The sequence below is a fragment of the Pogonomyrmex barbatus genome, unplaced genomic scaffold (genome assembly GCF_055798465.1).
Source record: "Pogonomyrmex barbatus isolate J1 unplaced genomic scaffold, ASM5579846v1 scaffold4, whole genome shotgun sequence".
In the NCBI taxonomy this organism is placed as follows: Eukaryota; Metazoa; Arthropoda; class Insecta; order Hymenoptera; family Formicidae; genus Pogonomyrmex; species Pogonomyrmex barbatus.
The window spans coordinates 5,403,114-5,427,170 of record NW_028297138.1 but is presented as its reverse complement, the minus strand read 5'-3'; the positions used below and the strand labels follow the sequence as shown (position 1 = coordinate 5,427,170).

Here is a 24,057-nt window from a genome sequence, read left to right as displayed (position 1 = left end):
CTGTTTAATCCTTCTGTAAGTAGTCAATGAAGATAATTCCTTGGGAATCCCAAAAAACAATAGTCATTATCTTCCCGGCTGACAAAACAGTCTTCGCCTTCTTCGGCGCACATTCACCAGGCGCTGTCCACTGCTTCGACTGCTTTTGACTCGGGTGTATAGTGATGGATCCAAGTCTCGTCTACGGTCACGAATCGACGCCAAAAATCTTGTGGATTGCGCTTAAGCATCGATAAATATTGCTGCGAAATGTCTTTTCGCATGCGTTTTTAATCGATGATCAGCAATCGCGGCACCCATCGTGCACAAAACTTTTTCATTTTTAATTCTTTGTGCAGGATATTATGCACCCTATACTGAGATGCCTATAATCTCAGCTTTGTCACGCACCTTCATTCGGCGATCTTCCATGACGATACGATGGATTTTTTCAATCATTTCTGGCATAGTGACTTCAACTGGACGTCCGGGACGCGCTTCATTTTTGGTTGATGTCCTCTTTTGAATTCATTAATCCAAAAATAAACGGTTGATGTCCTCTTTTGAATTCATTTATCCAAATCTTCAACGCTGGTGCAGAGTCCTCGTGAACTTCGTCCAATTCGGCTTTAATCTACGCAGCCGTCCACTTCTTTAAATAAAAATGTTTAATCACTGCTGGAATTCGTCTTTCTCCATTTTTACGACAAATGCTGCCATGCTCACTTCCAACGTCTGCTACATGTAAATTAAGCGTCGCTTTTGATTGAAACTTATTTAGTATGAGGCAGTTTGAATAGTGTTACTTCCTAGCTATATACTACACGGTTCATTGTGACGCTATCTCGCAAAAATTTACCTTATCGAACGACTCTCGTGTGTGTGTGTGTGTGTGTGTGTGATGCTTGATGCAATCTCTCCTGTCGTGCTCCAGGAGGATTATTTGTATATTTGCCAATGGAGGGTGTCGCCGCTGCAGTCCGACCTGCATCCATCGAGAGAATAGGACCATTATCTCTCTGGAGTACCGGTCGTGGGGATTCGAAAGAATACATGTATATGTGTATATTGTAATATATATATATATATATATATATATATATATATATATGTATCATTGTATTGTTGACGTGTTATTCTAAACATGTTATTTGCGATAAATATCATCACATGCCTCGGTAGTCGAAAGGATAAGATGCCTGCTCGGTAAGTAGGAGATCCAGGTTCGATTCCTGGCTGAGGTGGTATTTTTTCGCAAAATAATTACGAGTTTTCACGACTGGTTCGTGGTCGGGCCCCGCCGTGACGCACACCCTCCCTTCTTATTTGGGTGTGTGTGTGTGTGTGTGTGTGTGTGTGTGTGTGTGTGTGTGTGTGTGTGTGTGTCTCTATATATATATATATATATATATATATATATATATATATATATATATATATATACAAGGTATCCCACAACTCGCGACCGAAATTTTTATGACATATTCCTGACTTAAAAATAAGACGAAAATTCTAATACAAAAATACCGAAGCTATAATAGTTTTTAAATTAATAGCGATTAAAATCGACTAATCATAGAGCTAACATTTCGCGTGCTCAGGCATGATGATATAACAAGTGATAAAGGCGCTATCACGAGGCCCTCTTAACGTCAATCGAGATTATACAAATATATTGATATGATATACTATTATATTCTTATTGAGAAATTATTTTTGCTTTTTTACGAAACCTATTTGTATATTACATACGTGTAATTAATACCGGAACATATCACAAAATATCAATATCAATTTAATAGCGAGATACATGTGTTAAGTATCGATATAAATAACGTTAAGATACAATGATAATAAAATATTTCATTATATCTAATCATATTGCATCATATCTAATCATAGAAAATAAGTACATTGCCTATGCGTTGTATTTAATCATAATCATATAACGAAATATCAAAATTTAACATATCATAGACAACCTCTCTCGTATGATATGTCAAACGCATAGACAGTGTACTTATTTTCTATGCTTAGATATGATCTAATTAATAAAATATTTCATTATCATTGTATTTCAACTGTGGCGTCTAGTGTTGGAGGAGCGTTGTCCATGAGATGAAGAATTTTGATGGAAAAAAGATGTTGGCCGCAGTGGGATTCGAACCTAGGTCCTCAGGTGTATGAGTCTCGAGCGCTACCACTGCGCTATGCGGACTACGGTGCTTTTCGTGTATGTTTTGCTAGGTATTAGTTGTGTGAGCGGGGGACCGCTACACAACATTATTTATATCGATTCTTAACACATGTCGTAAGGTTTCGTAAAAAAGCAAAAATAATTTCTCAATAAAAATATAATAGTATATCATATCAACATATTTGTATAATAATCTCAATTGACGTTAAGAAGGCCCTCATAGTAACGCTTTTATCACTTGTTATATCATCATGTCTGAGCGTGTGAAATGATTAGTCGACTTTAATCGCTATTAATTTAAAAACTATTATAGCCTCGGCATTTTCGTATTAGAATTTTCGTCTTATTTTTAAGCCAGGAATATTTCATAAAAATTTCGGTCGCGAGTGTGGGATATATATATATATATATATATATATATATATATATTAAAAATAAGAAGGGAGGATGTGCGTCACGGCGGGGCCCGACCACGAATCAATCGTAAAAACTCGTAATTATTTTGCGAAAAAATACTACTTCAACCAGGAATCGAACCTGGATCTCTTGTTTACCGAGCAGCCATCTTATCCCTTCGACTACCGAGGCATGTGATGATATTTATCGCAAATAACATAGTTAAAATAACATGTCAATAATACAATGATACGGATATATATATATATATATATATATATATATATATATATATATATCCGTATCATTGTATTATTACAAGATATTGCGCGGGGTTGGCTCGCAAGAAATTCGTAAGTAAGCGTTCCCCGCGACCGCGAGGTCATTATTGTGTCATCACCGTTGTTTCGCCCGGCGAGCCGGCCACGTGTTGTTCTTCGCGAGATTGTCGAGCCGTTCGTCATTTTTCTGTCGCCCTCGTCACCCGCGGAAAGTCCAAATGATTGTAGTACTCGTATGATTTGACCATATTTATGGTTGCGCGAGAGTTTAATTTATGAATGTCGGATCGGAAAAAGGAGTTGGTGCGACAGTTGCTTGCCGCGCGTAGAATTTATCTGTAAGAGTGAGATAAACTGTGTCATTTGCGTGGCTGTATTGAATTACTTGTCGTAACAATTAAACTTGTGTTTTATGTGAGTTCGAACCATCATCCGGGAGAACAGGAGAAGGTGGATTCCTCTAGCAGTCGGGGTAAATTTATCCTTCTTAGTCGGTAAGGATGGTTTTCTTTTCCCATGGCCGTCGCGGGATTTCCCCGGGCAATCGCGGGTCTGGACGTTTTCCGCGGGGTCTAGCGCGTCCTGTTTTGTAGGATGCTGCGGTTTGGCGCGTTTTCGACGCCGCCTTAGCGTTTTCCGCGAGGTCTAGCGCTTCCTGTGTCTGGGTGTTTTCCGCGGGGTTTAGCGCGTCCTGTTTTGTAGGATGCTGCGGTTTGGCGCGTTGTCGAAGTAATTCTTTTGAATGATACTTGTTGTCATGTTTACGATGGCGAGAACCATCAAAGTAGCGAATCGATGTCAGCTATGCAAGATACGAATGATCGATGACGATGAGATGTATTGGTGTCATTCGTTGGATGACTTAACATCTTCTTCATTGCGAAATGTGACGGCGTATCCATCGATCAATGTGACGGAGTACGTCGTGAGAGGACAATACACTCCGATTTCTAACCAGTTAAAAAGACGCAGTTGTCGATTTCCGCCTCAGCGTAAGATTTCACCTAAAAAGGTAATAGAGGCGTGTGTATCACTATCGAGGGATGGCATATAATCTGTTAACGGAAGTACTCTACGAAAAGGAGAAACCGATTGAGATTAACAGACGACAGGAGTACATGGTGAGCTTTCGTGAAAGCGGCTATTACGACGTATTTAACGACGACGATGACGATGACGATGTTTTTTTGCATTCATTGCAAATACTGGAGGAAAAGCGGTACTGTTTCGTCAGCCGCGTACGAGGAAGAAAGAAAAAGAAGAGAGCGCGTTGCTATCAATTAGCGCAACTGGTGGAGATACGCGAGAGTTTAATTTATGAATGTCGGATCGGAAGAAGAAGGAGTTGGTACGACAGTTGCTAGATCGCGCGATATATGAATCGTTGTGGAGAAGCGAGAAAGATCTATGTACGCATGATGTACAAATCGTAACGCGATAAAGCTGTAAAAGTGTGCGTGCACGTGCATATAATTATGTACTATAACTGTAATATAACTATGTATTGTATATATGAATATGTATGAGTTTAAGACTAACCGCGAGAGACGGAGTTTCCTTTCCTCGTTCGTTTGCATATCGTAGAAACGAGAGGCGGATCGGTGGCGCCGGAAGTTTTCAATTTGCGATACCGAGGGTGACGTTATCGGGAACGTATGAGAGAGACGAGAGGTGGGAGTCGCGCGAGGAGAAAATCGTCGTATGAGTGTTAATAATGACGAAAGAATATTTTATTATCTTATTACCTTATTATTGTATTATTATTGTATTATTATTGTATTATTTTATTATTGTATTATTTTATTATTGTATTATTTTATTATTGTATTATTTTATTATTGTATTATTTTATCAGGAACGTAAAAAGAGGAAAGAGATATTTAGGATTATATGTAGGATGCTGCGGTTAGGTGCGTATCATCCTGTGTCTAGGCGTTTTCCTAGCAGATGTCTAGTGCGTCCTATTTTTGCGGCGACGGGAAGATGCGTTTTCTGGTTATGTAGGATGCGAGTTCTGTTATTTTAGGATGTTGCGGTTTGGCGCGTCTTCGATGTTACCTCGGAGTATATATCTAGTCTGTCTCCTCGCGAGAGGCAGTTTTTTCATTGCTAAGAACGTGGTACATGGAAGAAGTCGAGCGAGAGAGATCCGTTTTTACGCGCGTTCGATCGTAACACGACGCATCGCGATTTCGACGACGATCGTTGCGAGTTGGTTATCGAGAGTGACGATAGTTTAGTGTCACGAGACTATCGCGCCTAGCAACGACGAGGAGTGGATCGTGGCGAAAGAGAACATTCGCTGGAACGTGGCTACGTATTACCTGCGACGAGAGATCGATACAGAGAGAAATTGTAGATCGAAACGTTGCTCGCTCTGAGCGACAGGTGATCTACGAGAGAATAGCGAGAAAGAGAGAACTTCGAGACGTTAAATTCGTCGTTCCTACAGACGGTCGGGATAACACCGTGTGGGAGTTGCGATATGGAGAAGAGTCGCGATCTTCTCGAGCGCGCAACGGGAGTTGAAGGGGTGTGCGCCTATCGCATTTGGGAATGGGAGTGTATCGAGTGTTTCGAGGTCTTCAGAGATAAGTGTGAGAATAGAGTCGATCCTACGGTTACTGGGCGATAAATTCTCTGGTTTCTCGAGTAGCGCAGTTGGAGGGTGCGAGACTCGCTTTGAGTCGATGTTTCGGTTACTTGAGTGCAGGGTACGGTTTCGAAGGGATTCGAATGGGATATCGAGACGGCCTTCGCGAATCGCGTACGAACGGGTGCGGTGATAAACATCGAGTACGTCGAATCTCGACGGTTTCTCGAGGACGCGAGGGACGAGTCCCTCTGCTCGAGCGAGTGCGAGTCGATCTCGATATGCACGCGTGTTTAAAGGTCAACATCGTGTTTCACGGAGAGTTCATCGCGAATAATAAGAGCGCTGTTAAAAGCATTCGCACGAGGAATCGCCAGCTATTCGGTATGTCGCCAGCTATTCCGATCTACGAGAATGGTACAACGGAGACGTTATGAATGTTGTTTTGACGTTGCTGGAGGAATTTCAGGAACGCGACAGCGGTTGGGCATTACTTCGGATATTAAATTTGATGATTAATGTGAATAAGTGTAATCCTATGCACGCTGGATATTGGATGGCACTTCCTTTGAAAATAAGATATAAGAGAGTTGTGATTAACGTACGTTTAAACGACAATGCGTGCTTCGCGTGGGCGGTGATGGCCGCTCTATATCCCGTTGATCTACATCCGGATAGACCTTCGTCGTATCCTCACTATTCATGGTGCTGAATATCGACTTTCCTATGACGTTACGAAACATCGCTAGGTTTGAACGTCTTAACGATGTCTATCAACGTATTTGCCATTCGAGAGAAAAGGGAGAAGAACAGTATCATGATTCTCTTGTCGCTCACGAGGAACAAGAAGTCTACGCACGTGAATTTGCTCTATCTGAACGAACGGCGCGGCGATAACGTTGATCACTTCGTATGGATAAAGCACCTATCTCGACTGTTAACATCGCAAATAAACAGGCATAAGGAGAAAAAGTACATATACGATCGGTAAACGTAAGAGAGAGATTATGCTCGTCGCGAGGTAAATTTGTATTAATCATAAATCTTTTTTTTTAGATGTCTGCATTATTTTTACTCGAACGAAAAACTGATGGCGCATAGCGTCGAATGCGGAAGAGCGAACGACTGCGCCGTTATTCTTCCAAACAAGGACAAGTGGCTCTCCTTTCGCAATCACGACAGAAAGGAGAGACTGTAATTCGCCGTGTACGCCGATTTGGAGTGCGTTTTAGAAAAGGGAGATCGATGGTTCGCTGGGAATTTCGACGATAGATTCACCTATCAACACCACAAGGCATTCAGCGTAAGATATTATTTGCGTAGCACATACAACGGAATCGTATCCGCATATAGATCTCGTCGAAGCGACGACTGCGTCTCGTGATTCGTCGAGGAGCTGCGCGCTCTCGCGTGTCGCATGAGGAAGGTTCTGTGCGCGAGCGTATCGATGTCGGAGCTCACGCCGGACGAGCGGAGTGCTTTTCAAAAGGCGACAAATTGTGTGCGGAAGGATCTTTGGGCTGTACGATATTCGCGTGCGCGATCACTGTCATCTTATCGGACGGTACAGAGAACCCGCGCATGCGAACTACAATTTGAACTATCAGAACGCGTTCGTTATTCCCGTTTTTTTTCACAATCTATCCAGTTACGACGCGCATTTTATTATCAAGGATGTAGCGAATACTTTCGAAGGTAGAGTCGATCTATTACCGCTGACTAAGAAGAATTACATCGCGTTTTCGAAAATCGTCAATGATTCGGCGTACGAAAAATGGAAAAATTGCGTTAAACTACGTTTCATAGATTTGTTTAAGTTTCTCAATATCAGTTTAGAAAAAGTAGTTTCGTATCTAGATCGGGAAAAATTGAGGATCGCGCGATTCGAATTCTTCGATCTCGTCGCGGAGGATTTCGAGTTGCTCACGCGCAAGGGCGTATTTTCGTACGAGTACGTCGACAGCGTTAATAAACTATTAGAGACCGAGTTACCGCCGATCGAAGCCTGTCACAGTTCTTTAACTGGCGAAACTGTGAGCGCTAGCAATTACAAGCACGCGCGAAAGGGGAACATTTTCGCGTGAGGACTCTTGGTGAGTACAGCGATTTATATTTAAAAACGGATGTGCTTCTCTTGGAGAATGTTTTTGAAAATTTTCGGGATACCTGTATGGAAAGTTACGGTTTAGATTCAGCGCATTATTTCACATTACCGGGATACACGTGGGACGCTATGTTGAAATACACGAACGTTCGATTCGATTTGCTTACCGATATCGATATGGTGCTGTTTGTAGAGCGCGGTATATGCGGCGGTCTGAGTCAATGCTCGAATGCGCGAGCTAACAATCAATACGAATCGTCGTACGATTCGTCTCGTCGTCATATCTCATGTACTACGTGAACAATCTCTACGGCTGGGCTATGTGAGAATCCTTACCGTATGCGGAATTTCGATGGGTTCAGGACGTCGAGAGTCTCAACGTTATGTCCGTATCATCTGACTCCGATATCGGTTATATTTTAGAGGTCGATCTCGAGTATCCGCGATATCTTCATGATAGCCACGCGGATCTTCCGATGAGAGACCGCCAGGAAATCGAAACGAAAAGCTACTCGCCATGCTCTACGATAAGTCGCGTTATGTGACGCACTATCGCAGTCTTCAGCAGTGCGTGCGACATGGTTTACGCGTGACGAAGGTCTATCGCATGTTGCGGTTCGCGCAATCTCCTTGGCTGCGCGCGTATATCGAGTTCAATACGGAACGGAGAATTCATGCGAGCAACGAGTTCGAGAATCTGTATAAGCTGATGAACAACGCGGTTTTCGGCAAGACAATGGAAAACGTGCGCAATTATGTAGACGTGAGACGCGTTGGAATGGAAGATACGGCGCGGAAGCGCTGATCGCGAAACCGAACTTTCACAGCAGGAGCGTCTTCGACGAAAATCTCATGGCTGTCGAGTTGCGCAAACTCGAAGTTAAGTTTAACAAACCAATTTACGTCGGTATGTGCATTCTAGAGATATCCAAGATGCGTTTGTACGATTTTCATTACGATTATATGATGCCGCTTTATCGCTCTAAATACAAAATCATGTACACGGACATCGATAGCTTGATATATTTTCTGGAATGCCGGAACGTTTACGAGAATATATATAAGCGGGATATCACGAGATTCGACACCAGCGATTACCTGCCGACGACAATGCGTACGATATACCGCGCGCGAACAAGAAGGTTCTCGGTTTGATGAAGGACGAGAACAACAGAGCGATCATGACGAAGTTCATAGGACTCAGGGCGAAAATGTACGCTCTGAAAGTTCTGGGAAAGAGCGATACGAAGAGAATAAAGGACGTCAAGAGGAGTACCGTCGCGAAAACGATAACAAAGATTTCGTGTGTTGCTTAAACGAATCGTTGTAGCAATCGAGGCGTCAGGCGTGCATACGATTGCATGAGGTTTACACCGTGTCCGAACTAAAGCTAGCTTTGAGTTCTCACGGTGATAAGTGATACTTAATACCCGATTCCACCGATACATTACCGTGGGATCATTATAAGATATCGTTATTAGATACTAATGTAGTATAAATACTTTTATCAATGTAAAATAAGTAATTGTTTCACTTTGTACTTTTTTTATTCATTATAATACAGCCGTTTTATGTATCCAAGAGTTGTGCGTATTGTCCATTCCTAACCATTTGACGAGCGTCTCGATGACCTTTCGGATCTCGCTCAGATCCGATCTTTTTCTCGCAATTCGTCCCGCTTCTCGAGCTCTCGTTCGCGTCTCTCGTCTCCTCTATTCGTTTGTCGTAATCGACGAGCGAGGCCTCTCTCTTCTTCTCGAAGTGTCGCAGAACGTCCACTTCGGTTCTTACGTCATAATACTGTAGGAAAATATTCCGAATTCGCTTGTTCATATCTTCCAGCTGTTTTCATAGCTCGTTCATTAGAGCTTTCGACTCCTCGCTCTTTACGCGAAGTGCGTCGTCGACGTAATCCTTGGTCGTCGCGTCAGCATCGTCGATTGGCATATCCAAATGACGTATCTTATACGGTCTAATACCGGTCGCCGCGAGCGCGCGCCGCATTTTACTCGATCGCGTCGATCTCGCGAAGCTTCTCGAGTATCGATAGAATCTCGTTGTCGTGAGCGTCGTTGCCAGCTCATCTAGAAGCATCGAGCAATCGAAGACGATCTAGTTCGTTGGGATCGTCCCAATGAATGTACTCGATTCCTTTGTTTCTCACCCGCAAAGCGGATGGAACAGAGTCGATCCCATTTTTTCTCGCTTTACCAGTACCAGCGCCACTTTTGTCTCTATCGAGCAATAGCGGCGCGATGATATGCTTGTACTTGAAACCTTTGTTTCCTAGAATGGGCATAAGCGCGTTGTGATCACGCCGATGGACATTCGTAATTAACAGTATACTCTTGTACGTTTGCTTGTCGTTCTCTGTGTACACGGCGTCGTCGGGAAGTCTCTTGAAGATCAACTCGTATAAGCCCGGGGTACCCGGATATCGCGTGTCGCCCACGATCACGATCATCGGCGGTTACATCGAATCGCCTGTCGCCAAGCATCGAGCCGTCCAAATCGAAGTACACCCCATAAACGTGATCGATCTCGTTCTGTCTGTCCCCGCTTAGAAGCGGGCCCATATATTTGCGACCTAATGGTCCCCATTGCGCGTTCGAGATCGATTCGTCCGATTTGTTTCTAGTCGCGGGACTCGCCGTCGCGATCGAGAGGCGGCTCGTCGTCGTCGGTCTCGTGTTTCCTCTTAGCGTCGACGAATGCGATCAATTTCCTCGGTTGACTCGTCTCGCGTGGTGTTCTCGGCGATTCGTTTCAACGGCTGAACGATCGGTTTGAGTCGCCTCTCCAGCGATCTCCTCTTCTATCTCACCGGTCTTTAACTCTCTGAATTTTTTACGAATAAAGTCCTGAGTCTTCGCGATCTCTCGCGTCGTTTTTTCCCGCCGAGCGACATCCGTACTAGCCGTCGACGTCTATACTCGCAGCAGTGTCGACGTCCATCCTCGTCGCACAACTGATTGCTCTATACTACGGCGAAATCGTTAAATCCTCATCTGTACCGTTCCTTAACGCATTGTCCTTATCGATGACTATGAAACCATATTTGCGTTTCCAACACGCGCGACACATGACGTAAAAATCCTCATACGACATATCCGTGTTCACGTTATAAACATGCTTTAGGTTAGTGCCATCCTGCTTAAACAGAATCAAGAGATTCGCGTTGTCGCATATCAGATGTTTCGAAATTTTAGCGTATGTCTGACAAAGATAGAAACAATCGATGTTCGAGTGTCGACCCATGGCGAAATATTCCCTGATCACGTTCTGCTTGTCACAGGCCATGTTGTCGAACACGAATATCGAATCGGGAAGCGCCTCGCTCGGTGGCACAACGTCGCTATTGTTCGAGAACGCGCAATAGCCGATCTCATCCATCAACTCGAGCAGCTCCGCCAAATATCGATACTTCGGTTGTTGCAGGGATTTCGAGTAGATGTACACGTTCTCGAAGCGCCGTGCGGACTTTCGAGCATGCTTATCAACACGTTCGTTTTACCGCAGTTGGAGGGATCGCAAATGATGCAACGTATCGTGTTCGGTAGTAGAGAGCCGTGTCTGCGCGCCCTCCCGACTGCGTCGCCCGAGATTCGTCGAGCCTTACGATCGAGATTGAGCACTCCTATAGCCGACGACCGTCGAACGAATCGCATTTACGCGCGCGCTCGCTTCGAGGAGACGCGACCGATAATCGCTCCACTTATACTCGATGACGATTCGATCGCACACAGTGATCGATATGTTTCCTCTATTAACGGACAAACGCGATTCTCAATCTATCCGCCAAACAGTGCGACTTATTCCGAGGATCGTTCTCGTGCGCGATTTCGACAGATATGTGGAGCTACTGTGGAACAGACCTGATCATCTGAGAGCAGATCCCGAGGTGCAACGTTGTCGCGTGTGTCTGAAGCATTATAATCGTCCGTGGCAACGATCGCACATAGACGGTCCTGCGCCTCTTATCAAGAATTGTAGCGAATGCTTAGCGGCGCGGGATTACTCGATACGATGATAAATACGCTTCTCTTCGAACTACATATTCCCGGGTATCAATTTTGCGGCATCCATCTCGCGAAGCGATTGGCGCGCGACGATCGAGGCGTAAACCTGTTGGACACGGCGTACCGCGAGCACGACATCGCCTACTCGCGAAATAAGGAATTCGCCGATCGAGCTCTCGCCGAGAAGGCACGCGAACGTATAACGGCTGGAGATTCCACCTTCGGCGAGAGAGCCGCCGCGACTGCCGTATGAACTGCTATGAAAGCAAAAACAAAGCTATGCATGGGTTTGAGAAAGAAGAAGAGGAAGACGACAACGACGAAGAGAATACTTCCGACGGTGAAACGTGGAGGCTTATTGCTCATTTTTCCGATATTAAGCGCGCTCGGTTCTTTGATCGCTGCAGGTGTCACGAAGGCGGTAAGGCCGCTCGGTGTCAACTGGAGGAGTTGCAACATCACAATCGGGCGATGGAGAGTCATTGATTGCACCTAGCGCCTTACAAACGTGGCAGTGATGTGACGAGGAGAACGAAAAAAAAAAAAAAATTATGGAAGGAAACGTTAGGATCGTTCGAGTTATCGCTCTCCGGCATTACGACGAACGAACAGCTGAACTGCTCGGCGCGTCTGCGAGTACCCTTCTTTAGAGAAGTGTTTATGGTGACGCGTTACCGTCGAAGGTGCGACGCAACGAGAGCGGCATCATGAATCTCGACGACTCGACGAGTTCGGATACTCACGTCGCCTACGCGAAGAGGGAAATGACGCGATTTATTTCGACGGTTTCGGCAATCTTCGACTGCCGAGGGAACTTAAGAGATATCTCGGCGGCGACATAAATATAACGTACAATCGCGGATCGTATCAGACGTACGATCAGAGCATCTGCGGTCAGTTGTGCCTGCGATTTCTCTCGAGGATCGGTCGCGATGTCGCTAAGCCTTTCGTTCACCGGTAAGAGTAGCGTCCTCATGGCGTGCTATTTTCTCGCCTTAGATCTGAGCGACGACGATTACGAGTTAGGTCTCACTCAATTTCGAGACGTACAACATTATACCGAACGTCGATTCCACGAATAATAAGTTTTATTACGACGACAAAATGATCGTGATTCCTGAGGGTTCGTACGAGTTGAGCGCGATAGACAGATATCTGAACGCTGCTATCTCTAAAAAGCGAAGGATCGACGAAAACAAGAGGATGAGCGACGAGAGCGACGAGGGCGAGAGGGGCGCGCGGCCTCTGATCATTCGTGCCAACAAGAACACCATAAGAAGCAAGATTAGGCGAGCATCGAATCGATTTCGCGAAACCGAACAATATCGGTTCGCTCCTAGGATTCTCGTCGTCGCGCGTGCTACGACCGAACAAATAGCACACGTCCGACGGGCCCGTGAATATTATGGGCGTGAATATCATTCAGGTGGAGTGCAATATTACCGCGGGTGCGTACAGCAACGACGAACCGATTCACACGATACACGAGTTTTCCCCGAACGTTCCTCCGGGATATAAACTGTCGAACGCTCCGACATTGATCATTTACTTTCCGATCATCGCGCGAAACGTCACCAATATCACGCTTCGAGTCGTGGATTAGGACGGGCGACCGATCGACTTTCGCGGAGAGGAGATAACGGTGCGACTTCACGAAGGCATTAAAGAGATGCGCGAGAACGAAAGATTCTGAATGAGTGGTACGCAAGAGGAGGAGGAGACGCAATCGCTACATCCGCGATCCTACCGCGAAACAACGCGACGAGGAAGGTGCGCGAGGGAAGGGCAAACGAGTTGAACGCCACGAACGTCGTGTTCTTAAGATATTTAGATTTCGTCGTGAAGAATCAACATGGCGAGCGACATTTTAAATATCGGAGGTGCCCCGATCTTTGACAATCGTATCGTGAGAATAGAAACCCACACTTACAATTCGTACGCTAACACCACATTCGGATACAGCGACGAGATACGAATACCTACAGCAGCAGGATCTGTACACGTTGCCGTGCGAAAGTTTTCTGTACATCGAGGAAAAATTCGCGACGAGAGAGAGCGCGAAGGAAGGCACAGCGAAGGAAAGTACGGCGAAGGAAGTTACGAGAGCGAAGCTAGTCAACAACTGCGTCGCGTTTATGTTCGACGAGATTCGATACGCGATTCAAGCGTGGCGTGGAGATCGATAAGAATAGAAGCATCGAGATAACGACCTTAATGAAAAACTACGCATCGTTGAGCTATGAGAGAGATAGAGCTTTACAGAATACCGGATGGGAAATACCGCCTATAGCGTTAGACGATTTTAACTTTTGCGTGCCTCTCAACGTACTCCTCGTTTCTGCGAGGATTACAAGCACATAATGAAACGCGCGGCGAACTCATTCTGATACGCGCTCGCAACGATAACAATTGCGTCGTGGCGCATCCGGATCAGAGACAAAAACTTACGTTGTTGAGAATACAGTGGCAAATGCCGCACGTGATACTGAATGACGTCAACAAACTGTCACTTCTGTGAACGTTGGACAGCGGACGATATGAGTATGAGCTTTCTGTACGAATGTACGTTGGTTCTGTACGTGGGATCTGTACGAATTTCCGCTGTTGCAAAGTACGACCAAGCATTCGTGGGCGATAAAAGCGGCGACGTATTTGGAGAAACCGCGATACGTGATTTTCGCACTACAGATCGGAAGGAAAAATGTACCGTTGGAAGATATTTTTAAATTCGATTGTAAGCTGATTAATGTAAAACTCTATTTGAATTCCGAGTTCTATCTCCCTACGACGATATGAATCTAGATTTCGAGCGTAACAAGTTCGCAGTGTTGTACGATATGTATCTGAAATTTCGAAAGGCATATTACGGGTGCGAGACCTGCGAGACCGTTCATAACTGTCACTAGATTTCTGCAATACGATCCGCTCGTGGTCATTGCTCCCGCCGAATCGATCAAGAGCACCATCGTCGACGTTCGCGTAGAATTCGAGTGCAAAGAGAACGTTCTGGCTAACATAACGGCTTATTGTCTCATCGTTCACGATAGAGTTATAGAGTATAACCCGCTGATGAACGTCGTAGGTAAACTTACGTAAAAAAACAGGAAACCGCGGTTTTCCTTATGCGATAGCGATAACGAACGTATAAAGAAGAGCGGAGCGCAAAGATATCGAATTTCCCCGTTTCGCGATGATGTTGAACGTACCGATCTTCGTCGATCTGCAAGGTTTTACCAAGGAAGAAATTTACGGTTAAAGAAGTGGCGATATTAAGAAATGGAAAAGAGCTGACTCATCGAATGTTTCGAGAAGCGATACTCTGGAATCTTCTTACAAAGGCGGAGAAATCTAGAGCGTGCTGGATAACAGCATGGTCTACAGTGGAGCGACGGCGACGTCGCTTACAGATTTTCGAAGACCGTGATTCGAAGCGGCGTGTACGACCGATCGCGAGACGTACCTAGACGAGTGTACGTCAAAGGCTTGGAGAAAAAGAAGTGATTGGAGGAGATTCTCGGCGGCGACGTCATCGCGGACCACGACGTGATCGTCGAGACTATTGACGCGGATTTCGAGGATATAGGACGCCTAACCACCTTGGACGACGTTCGTGCCTTCTACTGCGAGCGTCATGCGAAGAATTGCGCCATGGAGAACGTGTGCAAAGTGTACAACTGGTGAAACGACACGAATGTATCACCGAACTGTAATGTCACGTTAACGATTTATATCATATTATATCATATATCAGATTGTTTTCAACTATTATATTATATATCAGATCCATTGCTTATATTATAATCAGATTCTTTTATCGCTCGCAGCTTATATACATGCTTGGGGAAGTACAAATAAAAAAAACATTTTTACAATATATATCTCACTTTATTTCATCTCAATCTTACATCCCAAAGAACAGAGCAACGAGTTCGCAATCGATAATGTCGTTACGATCGAAGGCATCGCTATCGCGTATGACTCTCGAGATATTCTCCGTATTCTTAGCGGACGCGACATCCTTGAAACGTGCCAATTTCGCGTTGATCTTTGCTAATATCTTAGTCAAAGTCGAGATAACGAGTCGGTTGACGCAATGCTCGAGCTCGAACATATTATTCATCGTTTCCTTCGACATAGCCAAGCGAACCGTGGGCGTTTCCAGGCGTAATATCGTCAGGTTGTTGATTCTTCTGAAACGTACAATCATATTTCCAATATGCGACGGGGCCGGAAAGGACGATTCTCCGTTGGTACTCTATAGATACTTCGAGAGAACGTGTCATTGCTCGAGAAGCTGCCTCCACATATCAGGCGACACCTCCTTGCTATCGAGACCTCCTTGCTATGCGATGACTATCTCCCAGGATAATATTCACGCGCGAGGAACGTTCAAGAGTGATACATACATTGAGGAACTTGTATCCCGTCTTAGTCAAGGGATATTTTCGTTCTAGAACTCTAACTGGATTATTCGTACAACCGGTGTTGTTATAACTCGACGCGATCGGCCTGTCATCATCGAGCATTCTCTCCTGCTCGCGTCATCGCTCTCGTCGACTCGATGCGTCTTGGAACCCTGCGAATGCTCGATATCTTTACAATCGGAGAGATCGCGCGATATTGATCGTTCGTAAACGTTTCATATCCTTCGCTCTATACACTATACGAAAACTTTCGTGCTTCTTCCTCCTCCTTCTCCTCTTCTAAATCGTCCTCGCTCGAAAATACGTTTCTCATCTGAGCGAGTCTTTTCAGAAGAGCGCGCAATTGTTCTAACAGTCCGTCCCTTGGACACACGATACCAAAAATCTCCGGGTCGAATTTACCGGCCATAGTTATACTTCTGGTAAACTCGTTGTACTTGAAGAACTGTCGTTTAACGATAAAGTACAGTTACATTATCGTCAATGTATCGAACGACGGACGTTACGGCGGGTGGAATCCCCGGAAATATCGCGTGCAACGAGTTATGTCTGACGGCTATCATCGAGCAGTCGTCGATCTCGGCCACGATCTCGTCGTTGTAAATCGTGAATGTTCGTATTAACCCGCGTTAGTATTAACTACAGCGTTGATTTTCACGTTAGGAGGAAGATTTATATCCTTCAGTTTCCTCGGCCAACCCGGTACTAGCTCGAAACTCGGATATTCTGCCATGTAAACCATATCGTCTACGAACAATACAAGTTGACCCGAGGGTCGTCGATACGCGCTCGCCAAACGCGTAAAATTATCGGGAAGGAAACACAGATAGTCCGTCAATAACAACGATCTGCCATAAGATTTTCCGTTTAAGTTGACCGACCATAAGTGGCGTCGATACGCCACGTACATTCTATTTTCTAACACCAACACCGCGTCGACGCGTCGCAACACGCACAGATCCGCGGAATCGCCCGTGTTGCGCATTGCGATCGTGGTCGTCGCTATGGTCGTTGTTGCTGGTCTCAAGACTTTGCTCTTTCCTTAAACCGTATAAATTCTGAATGACGAGAAAATCCGCCTCGCTCAATCGCACAGGAAAAGGAACGAAGACGTACATTATCAAATTTTCTGAGGACTGTGATGTAATCCTAACGCGTGGCCGATCTCATGCGTCAACGTATGCAGTAGATGAATCGTATCGTTAGGATTAACGGTCAGTTCGATGTGCCACTTCTCCGCGTTATCCACATGCACCTCCGACATTTTGGACGATGGTAAAAAGGCGTGAGCTAGTATATTTCCTGGTCCGTCCAGCAACGGACATATTCGGCTATCTCGATGTCGAAAATCTACGAACGTGTGAAAACCCTTCCTAAATGATAGCACGATATCGGGATTCATCGAATCGCGCTCGAATGTCAGTGACGAATTCGTCGCCCACATCTCGAACGCGACCTCGGTGACTCGTAGAACGCTCTCGCTCGCCAGGTGAAAGCGTTCCAAGCGAGGCGCGTCTTTGCCCATTTCCTCGGAAACTTGTCTAAGTCAAAACTCGATATATCTCTGACGCCACATCGCGGTTTACGCATCTGTTCCAACGTAGCCTCGTTAAGAATCCCATTACTAGGTATACGATAATACTCCTGGAAAAGCGCGATCGCGTGTCTCAAAGCCAACGTCGCGTTATCGGATATCGTTTGCACGTTATCGCCATCTAGGTATCCGTAATTTTGCAAAAAACGAATCGCCTCCTCGTCACTATCGGCGGCGAGGTCGCTATCGGCGGCGGAGTCGCGAATCGCCGCGATAACGGCTGTCGCGCATGCGACTACGGCGATCCCACGCGCGGGCGTCATCGCGCGAGGCGAAAATCGAATCGACATTGCGCGTCGCTGATCGAAATATGCGCGAGCCGCTCGATCGATGTCTCTATCGGTCGCGAGGGGGCCGAGACTGACGCGATGAATCAATCTAACTCGCGAATCGGAAATTTCAACCGCTTAATTTCTATTCTCTATTGCGCGATAGCGAGATTATTCTCGTCGAACGAGTCCAAATATAAGATCTCTCGTCTCGCGATTACGCTCCAACGAATGACGATCTCGCTAAAGATCTCATACGTAATACCATTAAAAAGTACATAAAGTAAAAGTACATAATAGAGAACAAAAAGTAAAAGCATAATAACGATAGAATAGCGATAGAATAGAAAAAATAAAGAACGATAAAATAAACGATAGACGAATCTCCTATCGCCGTTGCGGTCGGACTTCCTGTAGTCACACGTAGCGAGCGCGAAAATGACGCATTGCAAAATCATCTAAATATCCTTTTTTCCTCATCATTCTTTACCTCTCTTTTTACATTCCTAATAAAATATTCTCTCGTTATTATTAACACTCGTACGACGATTTTTTTCTCGCGCGACTGCCACCTCTCGTCTCTCTCATACGTTCTCGATAACGTCACCCTCAGTATCGCAAATTGAAAACTTCCGGCACGTCGCCGATCCGCCTCTCGTCTCTACGAGATGCAAACGAACGAGGAAAGGAAACTCCATCTCTCGCGGTTAGTTAATCGCCGCAACAACGATGCGTATTAATGACGATTCGCATTGTTCTTTTTTATTTCAGCATATCTCGTACATATATTGTTTTATTACTCAGCATATACTTATGAATTCATCATATTTGTATACATATTTTTACACATATATTCGTATACATATTCGTGTACATATTCTTATACATATATTCATATCAGTATATTAGTGTACATATTAGTATATATTCTTATACATAGACATATACTCGCGCAAATTCGCACTCTACCACAATCGATCCCTCTCGCGATAATTTGCGCGAATGTCATAGCGATATATCCCTACTCACTGTCGCATTCGACGCTTTTCGCTTCCTCACGCACTTCGGGCACTCTCCTCAGATCATCGGCGACTCGATCTATTAACTGTCGCACTAACTCCTTCTTCCGGTTCGACGCGGAGTTCAAAAATTGAACTCTCAATTTCGTGTATTTCCACTAGTTACGTCTCTTCTTCTTGACTATATCCTTGACGTTGTACACGTATATTCGAACCAACTCGCAATCGGTCTCCTTCTCGCCCGAAGATCTCGCCTCGAGCTGTCGCCCACTCTTCGTCAACTTCGTCACGTACTGAACGAATCAATCTCCTCCTTGTCTCCAGATAGGGACGCGAACAACGCATCTAAACTGCCACAACTCTCGTCATTCTTCCTCGCCGTATCCAGATGCGCAAGATATTTCTCGTACTCGTCGTCGAGATCTCCCTTCGTCGTATTCAGACGCACCAGATGCTCCCTGTACTCTCGTATCCAACTTGAGGAAACCTCCCTCGCTATCTCGATCTCCATGAGCGACACGCGCTCATCCGGCGTCGCGGAACTCTCGACCAAGCGAACCATGCTCTCCCCAGAACAGTACGAGTACCACGGACCTTTCCGACTCCACACGTCGATGACGATACGTATAGCGTTTCCTCATACGCTCGGCCTCGCATATACGCGCGATCGGCTCCGTTTCTCGACGAAGCGTTAAATGTTTAGACAGAAACGCCATCATCAGCCGCAAATTACACGCCGTCGAATGCATAGACGTCCACATCGCGCGCATCAACTCGAACGAGTCAACCGCGTCACTCTCAGCTTCCGCTGATATCCCGTCCTCCTCTTCTTCCCGCTCGATCATCGGTCGTTTCTTCTATTCCATGATCTCGCGTTCCATCTCTCTCGAGAAACTTGAGCGGTTCGTCTAAGAGCGATATTATCTCCGAATCCTTCAATTGATTCTCCGGAATATTAGACTGACTCTCCATCTCACAAACTAACGATACATCGTCGATACCTCTAGTTAAATACTCTAAGGCGGCGTAAAAAAACGCGCTAGACCCCGCGGAAAACGCCTAGACCTGCGACCGCCCCGGGGGGAAACTGACCCGCGATCGCCCGGGGAAACCCCACGACTGTCGTAGGAAAAGAAAACCATCCTTCCATCCGGGAAACCGACCGAGGAGGATAAACTTACCCCGACGACCGCCGGAGGAATCCACCTTTTCCTCCCCCCCCCCCAATACGAACCTTTGGGGAAAGAAAACCATCCTTACCGACCGAGGAGGATAAACTTAGACCGCCAGAGGGATCCACCTTCTCCTCCCCGGATATGAACTCTCTAGGGATCCTACGATCCCCCTTCCTCCTCACCCCCCTTTCGCCCCGGGGGGGCTTAGGATTCCCCTTGCTTATCTACTGGCAATCATCCAGATCGAAATAAAAGCTGTTCTCGCGTTACGACAACTAATCCTTGTGTGCGATTTTGACTTCTTCTTTTACGCGCCCCCGTTCTGCGAACCTCCCTCTCTATCATCTGCACGAGCTGCCGGATTATCGCTTCCGTCCGCGAATCTAAGTTTAATTATTTAAGGACAATTTGTGATTCCTTTCGTTTGAGTGAGTGGCACGTGTTCGTGCCTAGCGCCCAATCTATCGTAAATTACATTCTGAGAGACTGTCCTCAGGGACGGCAGTCATATATATATAATGTATATGTAGTTTATACGTATGTATTGGGTTGTCGGAAAAGTCATGACGCATTTTTGTAACAGATGACGCTAGATCATTTTTGGACGTACTAGAATCATTCGCATCTATGTTATTGCTATGTCATTTGACAGTTGACAGCTGACAGTTCTAGCTTCATTCTAAAAAAAAATTGAGCAATTTGGTTGAGTTTTGAAGATTTTGGAGATAATAAGTTGAAGATGGAAGACCAAACTGTGCATTTTCGCCATATATTACTGTTTTACTTCCGTAAAGAGAAAAACGCGCGTCAAGCTTGTGAAAAGTTACGTAAAGTTTACGGTGACAATGCTCTACAAGAACGCCAACGGAACGATAGTTCACGAAATTCCATGCTGGTGATTTTGATCTCAACGATACTCCTCGGTCAGGGAGATCCACCGAGGTTGATGACGACAAAATAAAGATATTGATCGAGCCAAATCCATGTTATACGACACGAGAGATTGCAGAAACATTGAACATCTATCATTCAAGTGTTCACAACCACCTGAAGAAGTTGGGATACGTAAGCAAGCTCGCTATTTGGGTTCCTTATGAACTCAAAGAAGTTGACTGCGCGTATAAACATCTGCGATATGCTCATTAAATGTGAAGAAAAATCTTTTTTGAAACTACTGATAACTGATAATGAGAAGTGGATTGTTTACAACAATGTGCGCAAACGGTCTTGTTCTCGACGTGATGATTCGCCTCAAACGACATCAAAAGCAAACATTTATCAGAGGAAAGTTACTCTCAGTGTGGTGAGATTTTGGTATCGTGTTTTTCGAGCTCCTACCAAGGAACCAAACAATCAATTCGAATGTGTACTGTCGGCAATTGGACAATTTGAACGAATCCATCATCCAGAAACGTCCAGTGTTCGTTAATCGTAAAGGAGTTGTGTTCTATCACAACGCGAGACCACACACAAGTTTGACCACCCATCAAAAATTATCGGAGCTTGGATGGGATGTGTTGCCACACCCATTATACTCGTCTGATCTTGCGCCATCAGATTTCCACTTATTTCGCTTTCTTCAAAACTCCTTGCATGATATAACATTTAATTCATCACATTTAGATGAGACTGTAAATCAGCACCTTGTTCAGTTTTTCGCCAATAAAGATAGGTCTTTCGCCAATAAAGACAGATCCTTCTATGAACGAGGAATTGTGAAACTCACTGAAAGATGGCGAAGGGTTATCGAATAAAACGGGCAATATATCATTGATTGATCTTTCTTTAAATAAATAAATGACCTTTGAAAAACACAGAAAAAATATGTCATGATTTTTCCAATAACCCAGCATGTATGTATGTATGTATGTACGTATATACGTACGTACGTACGTACGTACGTACGTACGTGTGTGTGTGTGTGTGTGTGTGTTTGTGTGTGTGTGTGTGTGTGTATGTCGTATGTACGTATGTCGTGTGTACGTGTGTACGTATGTACGTATGTATGTATGTCTGTATGTATGTATTTCTTGTAGTTTTATATATTTTATATATTATCATCGTAGTTACCATACATGTATAGTTTTTTTTTAATAAGACTCTTTGTATTGTAACGATACGCCTCCCGCACTCCGTTTTAAATGTAAGTGTGACCGGGCTCCGCGTCCGAACACACCGACCATTGCGCGCGCCCATAAGATCGAACACACCGACCGCTGCACAACAAACATGCACTCGTCACGTGCGCGTCAAATACCGTCGACGACCCGCACTATTTTGCAAGCTGCAAAATAACAAAACGCAATGAGTATATAATATCCATAGAACCGATAGAACCAGATCGATTCGATCCTTCGGCCTGTTCCCATCTCCAACCGATACCGAGACCAGGCATTCCTGATCTTCGCCGAGTATACTCGACACCAGGTATCATCCATCTGCAAAAGTGAGAAAATCGGGACAGAGCATTCTCAGCCCTGCCAAGCATACTTGGCTCTCGCTCCTCCGAGACAGAGCATCCTCAGTCTAAACGCTTCCTTGCTAACGATACGATATGAGCAAATCGGGACGGAGCATTCTTAGTTTCCGACAAGTATACTTGTCACTCGTTTCTCCTATCTTCTAACTCCGAGACAGTCGGTCTCACTACTCTTACCATTACATGAACACACGAAACGGAGTATTCTCGGTTTCCGACAAGTATACTTGCCTCTCGTGTAAAATCCACGAGTAGGAGCGAGCATTCTCCTGACATTCGAACGCGCATCGATCACGCGGCAACAACAAATAACGCGGCACGCACTGCGAGTGCTATCAACAAACTACCGTTCAACCAATCACGCGCCTATGTGACCAGTAGGCCCCGTCACGAACCAATCACTCGTCTTGACGCACGCGCCGCGCACTCCGAGTGCACCCCACATACTTCACGCGCCCCAAAAAACGCACGTCAAACAGAACATAACACCTACCAATAGCGCGCTAAGCAAATCTATATCGCTATGTATCCACATCATCAAATCAAATAAATATATTTTTAATTAATATCTAATTAATATTTGATTTAATTAATATCAAATAACCTTATTAATTTCCGAACCCGGCAACCGACGAGCACGTCCGCGCATCCGAACTCGCACGACACCGCCCGGCGAGGACGGATCGTTATATGTATATATAACGTTATGTATTTATGTATAAATATTTTTTATTTGCTTATAATTAAATCACATTGTTTTTGTATATCCAAGAATTATGTGATTCATCGAATCCCAGCCACTTGACGTAAACGTTGTCTCCTTTCCTGCATAGTACTTTCTCTACGAGATACACGTCCGGATGAGTTGCGCGATGCAACTCGTGCTCGTAGAACGCTCCAGCGATGGATTTTTCGCGATAGTCTTCGAGCAAATCGGTTACAGGATTAGTACGCTGCACTTAAACATCTCGATAGTCCAATTTGACATGTAACCTTTTTCGAAAACTGTCTTGTACTTGCTTATGCGTACCGAATCACCAACTTTGAATTTTGCTGGATCTTTATCGCGTTATATACCGTGTCCAAGAGTCTTTTGGCAATCGCGAGAGTTATGTCAACGGATCGCATGCCGATAATGCGATGCTTACGCGTTGTAATTTGACACGAGACGTGGTAGCGCGTCGACTCACTTGTAAGTATCGTTGAGCGTAAATATCTTCCACATGTTGTTCTTAAGTGTATGATTGAACCGTTCGACAATCGATACTTTCATCATCGAATATGTGGAATAATAATTAATGTTGTGTTTTTTCAAAAGTTTCTGTACATCGGCGTTGTAAAATTCCTTCCCCTATCCATTTGCAAGTTTCTCGGACATCTTTCGCTCTTTCGAATTATCTTAACGATAGCGTTAGCCGTCTCGCTTTCAACCTTGTTCTTGCGGTATAGCCCAGGCATACTTGCTCAACGCATCGATGATAGTGAGTATGTAGTGATGACCTTTGTTGAAACTCGAGTACGAACGCAT

At 44.9% G+C, this 24,057-nt stretch overlaps 1 long non-coding RNA gene and 1 pseudogene across 1 annotated transcript in view; both read left to right on the top strand.

The window, feature by feature from the left end:
- LOC148935747 (uncharacterized) overlaps nucleotides 1-24,057 on the top strand; it is a 292,726-nt gene that overhangs the window by 40,564 nt on the left and 228,105 nt on the right. The gene's annotated exons all lie outside the window — the stretch shown is intronic.
- Nucleotides 9,870-14,440, top strand: LOC148935756 (uncharacterized; annotated as a pseudogene).